Here is a 6,201-nt window from a genome sequence, read left to right as displayed (position 1 = left end):
GCTCCGTACTCATCCCAACCAATGGCCACTACTCCATACTCATTCCAACCAATGGCCACTACTCCGTACTCCTCCCAACCAATGGCCACTACTCCGTACTCATCCCAACCAATGGCCACTACTCCGTACTCATCCCAACCAATGGCCACCGCTCCGTACTCCTGCCTTCCAATGGCCACCGCTCCGTACTCCTGCCAACCAATGGCCACCGCTCCGTACTCCTCCCAACCAATGGCCACCACTCCGTACTCACCCCAACCAATGGCCACTACTCCGTACTCATTCCAACCAATGGCCACTGCTCCGTACTCATCCCAACCAATGGCCACCGCTCCGTACTCCTCCCAACCAATGGCCACCACTCCGTACTCACCCCAACCAATGGCCACTACTCCGTACTCATTCCAACCAATGGCCACTGCTCCGTACTCATCCCAACCAATGGCCACTGCTCCGTACTCATCCCAACCTATGGCCACCGCTCCGTACTCGTCCCAACCAACGGCCACTACTCCGTACTCGTCCCAACCAACGGCCACCGCTCCGTACTCGTCCCAACCAACGGCCACTACTTCGTACTCGTCCCAACCAACGGCCACTACTCCGTACTCGTCCCAACCAACGGCCACTACTCCGTACTCATCCCAACCAACGGTCACTACTGCGTACTCATGCCAACCAATGGCCACTACTCCGTACTCATCCCAACCAATGGCCACTGCTCCGTACTCATCCCAACCAACGGCCACTACTCCGTACTCGTCCCAACCAACGGCCACTACTCCGTACTCATCCCAACCAATGGTCACTACTCCATACTCATCCCAACCAATGGCCACTACTCCGTACTCACCCCAACCAATGGCCACTACTCCGTACTCACCCCAACCAATGGCCACTACTCCATACTCATTCCAACCAATGGCCACTACTCCGTACTCCTCCCAACCAATGGCCACTACTCCATACTCATCCCAACCAATGGCCACTACTCCGTACTAATCCCAACCAACGGCCACTACTCCGTGCTCATCCCAACCAATGGCCACCGCTCCGTACTCCTGCCTTCCAATGGCCACCGCTCCGTACTCCTGCCAACCAATGGCCACCGCTCCGTACTCCTCCCAACCAATGGCCACCGCTCCGTACTCCTCCCAACCAATGGCCACTACTCCGTACTCACCCCAACCAATGGCCACTACTCCGTACTCATTCCAACCAATGGCCACTGCTCCGTACTCATCCCAACCAATGGCCACCGCTCCGTACTCATCCCAACCAACGGCCACTGCTCCGTACTCATCCCAACCTATGGCCACCGCTCCGTACTCATCCCAACCAACGGCCACCGCTCCGTACTCATCCCAACCAACGGCCACTGCTCCGTACTCGTCCCAACCAACGGCCACTACTCCGTACTCACCCCAACCAATGGCCACTACTCCATACTCATTCCAACCAATGGCCACTACTCCATACTCCTCCCAACCAATGGCCACTACTCCATACTCATCCCAACCAATGGCCACTACTCCGTACTAATCCCAACCAACGGCCACTACTCCGTGCTCATCCCAACCAATGGCCACCGCTCCGTACTCCTGCCTTCCAATGGCCACCGCTCCGTACTCCTGCCAACCAATGGCCACCGCTCCGTACTCCTCCCAACCAATGGCCACTACTCCGTACTCACCCCAACCAATGGCCACTACTCCGTACTCATTCCAACCAATGGCCACTGCTCCGTACTCATCCCAACCAATGGCCACCGCTCCGTACTCATCCCAACCAACGGCCACTGCTCCGTACTCATCCCAACCTATGGCCACCGCTCCGTACTCATCCCAACCAACGGCCACCGCTCCGTACTCGTCCCAACCAACGGCCACCGCTCCGTACTCGTCCCAACCAATGGCCACTACTCCGTACTCGTCCCAACCAACGGCCACTACTCCGTACTCGTCCCAACCAACGGCCACTACTCCGTACTCGTCCCAACCAACGGCCACTACTCCGTACTCATCCCAACCAATGGTCACTACTGCGTACTCATGCCAACCAATGGCCACTACTCCGTACTCATCCCAACCAATGGCCACTGCTCCGTACTCATCCCAACCAACGGCCACTACTCCGTACTCATCCCAACCAACGGCCACTACTCCGTACTCGTCCCAACCAATGGCCACTACTCCGTACTCATCCCAACCAATGGTCACTACTCCATACTCATCCCAACCAATGGCCACTACTCCGTACTCATCCCAACCAATGGCCACTACTCCGTACTCATCCCAACCAATGGCCACTACTCCATACTCATCCCAACCAATGGTCACTAATCCGTACTCATACTACTAGACCTCTCTAAAGCCTTTGATATTGTTGACCATCCCCTCCTCCTTAATAAACTCCACTCTCTTGGCCCCCGAGACTCTGCTCTCTCCTGTTTCTCCTCTTCACTCCCTCTTTCTGTAGGGGTCCCTCAAGGTTCTGTCCTTGAACCCCTTCTCTTCTCCATCTACACCTCCTCCCTTGGTCACTTGATAAACTCCCATGGCTTTAAGTACCATCTCTATGCTGGTGACACACAAATCTATCTTTCTACTTCTCACCTCGCCCCTTCAGTCTCCTCCTCACCTCACCCCTTCAGCCTCCTCCTCACCTCATCCCTTCAGTCTCCTCCTCACCTCTCCCCTTCAGTCTCCTCCTCACCTTACCCCTTCAGTCTCCTCCTCACCCCTTCAGCCTCCTCCTCACCTCATCCCTTCAGTCTCCTCCTCACCTCTCCCCTTCAGTCTCCTCCTCACCTCACCCCTTCAGCCTCCTCCTCACCTCATCCCTTCAGTCTCCTCCTCACCTCTCCCCTTCAGTCTCCTCCTCACCTCACCCCTTCAGTCTCCTCTCGCATCACTAACCTGCTAAGTGACATATTGGCATGGATGTCACTCCACTTCCTCAAACTCAATCTTTCCAAAACGGAGCTTTTAGTATTCCCCCCAGCCCGTGCCCCCTTCCCTGACTTCTCCATCAAGATCAATAATACAACCATCAGTCCCTCCCCTCATGCCAGGGTACAAGGTGTCATCCTAGACTCCCATCTGTCCTTCCAGCCCCAAATCCAGTCGCTGTCCAAATCTTGTAGACTTCACCTCAGCAACATCTCCAACCTCCGCAACATCTCCAACCTCCGCAACATCTCCAACCTCCGCAACACCTCCAACCTCTGCAACATCTCCAACCTCCGCAACACCTCCAACCTCCGCAACATCTCCAACCTCCGCAACATCTCCAAGACACACCCGTTCCTAACCCTGTAAACCACGAAGCAACTTATTCCCTCCCTGGTTATCTCTCACCTTGACTATTGTAACTCCTCATTGGCTGACCTCTAAACACATTATCCTCCCTTCCATCCATCAAGAATGCTGCTGCCAGACTCATCCAGATTATCAACTGCTCGGTGTTCTTCACTCCTCTCTGCCGATCCCTCCACTGGCCTCCATTCAGTGTCTTTTACCCCTCTGCCGATCCCTCCACTGGCCTCCATTCAGTGTCTTCCACCCCTCTGCCAATCCCTCCACTGGCCTCCATTCAGTGTCTTCCACCCCTCTGCCAATCCCTCCACTGGCCTCCATTCAGTGTCTTCCACCCCTCTGCCAATCCCTCCACTGGCCTCCATTCAGTGTCTTCCAACCCTCTCTGCCAATCCCTCCACTGGCCTCCATTCAGTGTCCTTCACCCCTCCACTGGTCTCCATTCAGTGTCCTCCACTCCTCTCTGCAACTTAAAGTCAAAGCAATAACAACAACGTACAAAGCCATCCACAACTCCACCCCAAGCTACATCACCAATCTTGTCTCCAAAGATCACCCAGACCATCCTCTCTGCTCCTCTCATGGCCTCCTGCTCTCAGGCTCCCTTTTCTCCTCCTCCCATGATCGTCTCCAGGACTTCTCCTCAGGAACTTCCTACCCCAATCTGGGAATCTGTTTTGGATATCAATCTCATCTCTTCAGGGAAGCCTAGCACTCTTCCAATTAAACATTTATCACTTCCATCAGCTAATCCCCCCAGTTATAACCTTCTGTACCACTTGGTCCTCCCTATTAGATTGTAAGCTCTTGTGATCCGAGCCATCCTAACCCTCCTGTATTTTATTGTATTGTAGCTGTACAGCCTCCCTTTATATATTGTAAGTCACTGCGAGAACTGTTGGCGCCATATATCCTGTATAATAATAGTAATATGTGGTGTGACCCCCTCCCCCATATCCTGTGATCAGTGATGGGGTGCCCCCTTCCCCCATCGTATCCTGTGATCAGTATTGGGGTGACCCCCCTCCTCCCCATATCCTGTGACCAATATTGGGGTGACCCTCCTCCTCCCCATATCCTGTGATCAGTATTGGGGTGATCCCCTCCCCCCATATCCTGTGATCGGTATTGGGGTGTATGTTACCCCACCACTGAGTCTACACTCCTCAACGTTACCCCACCACTGCGTCTACACTCCTCAACATTCCCCCACCACTGCGTCTACACTCCTCAACGTTACCCCACCACTGCGTCTACACTCCTCAACGTTACCCCACCACTGCGTCTACACTCAATGTTACCCCACCACTGCGTCTACACTCCTCAACGTTACCCCACCACTGCGTCTACGCTCCTCAACGTTACCCCACCACCGCGTCTACACTCCTCAACGTTCCCCCACCACCGCGTCTACGCTCCTCAACGTTACCCCACCACCGCGTCTACGCTCCTCAACGTTACCCCACCACCGCGTCTACGCTCCTCAACGTTCCCCCACCACCGCGTCTACGCTCCTCAACGTTCCCCCACCACCGCGTCTACGCTCCTCAACGTTCCCCCACCACCGCGTCTACGCTCCTCAACGTTCCCCCACCACCGCGTCTACGCTCCTCAACGTTCCTACACCACCGCGTCTACGCTCCTCAACGTTCCTCCACCACCGCGTCTACGCTCCTCAAGACTTGCACAGTACTGTGTATAGATAAACAATCTGTGATTACAGTGTCTCCTCTCCTCCAGTAAGGATGATCTCTATGTGAGGGACTTTCTGGTTCCAACCCAGGATGACTTCTCTGTCTGCTGATCCTGGGATAAGAGGGACCGTGTTCTACAATATAGTGGCCCCCGAATCTGCCCCCCCTGTGATTTACTACAATGACCTATTTTATACATTTACTGAATAATCCGAAGGATGGAATAAGCTGATCACACAATCTGATTGTTCAATTTGTTACGTTTAGGTGGAACGGTACAAATATCAGAATGTAAGACGTTAGGTGGAATTTGTGAGGATTTTGTCTTTATAATGAGTGGAGAGGGTGTTACCAAGATCTTCCAGATAGTCAACCCAACCCGTGTCTGGGACCCCCATCCAGATCTGATGACTCCACACACTTTAATGTCGATAAAATTCCAAGTGCTAAGCTGAAAATCCAAACTAATGTGGAAGTCCCTCTCCAGCCTTTCCGATGTGTTGTGGGAGAAGCTCGCTGTGTGCGCCGTCCTCCCTCCTCTGTATCTATGTTTGGCCGCCATGTGATGACAGACCGTATTGCACTCCCTATGTACTAAGAGGGATGTGCAGATGTCATGTTGGTGGATTGGAGAGAACACAAAAAGATGATAAAGAGGGCATGATCAAAATATTGACCATGAGCAGCCATATTGTCCATAGAGGTGGCCCCTGGCTGCCATAGTAGTCCTTAGAGGTGGTCCCTGGCTGCCATAGTAGTCCTTAGAGATGGCCCCCGCCATGCCATACTTGTCCTTAGAGCAGGCCCCTAGCTGCTATACTCGTCATTAGAGGTGGTCCCTGGCTGCATTAGTAGTCCTTAGAGGTGGCCCCTGGCATGCTATACCCGTTCATAGAGGTGGCCCCTAGCTGCTATACTCAACAGAAATGGCCCATGGCTGCTATACTTGTCCACAGAGGTGACCCTGGCATCCAAATTGTCCATAGAGGTGGCCCTTGGTTGTCATACTCATCTATAGAGGTGGCCCCTGGCTGCTATACTGGTCTATAGAGATGGCCCCTGGCTGTTTTACTAATCCATAGAGGTGGCCCTCTAACCACCGTTTAATAATAAGACGTGTGGCCTCGCCATCTGCTCTGACCACTCGTCCTCCACATTCCTCTAATCTGTATGAATCATCTGCTGAAAAT

This window comes from Staurois parvus, unplaced genomic scaffold (assembly GCF_062004578.1).
Source record: "Staurois parvus isolate SC_StPar_1 unplaced genomic scaffold, SC_StPar_1.0 ptg002401l, whole genome shotgun sequence".
NCBI classification, from domain to species: Eukaryota; Metazoa; Chordata; class Amphibia; order Anura; family Ranidae; genus Staurois; species Staurois parvus.
Note: the sequence above shows the minus strand (reverse complement) of the source record.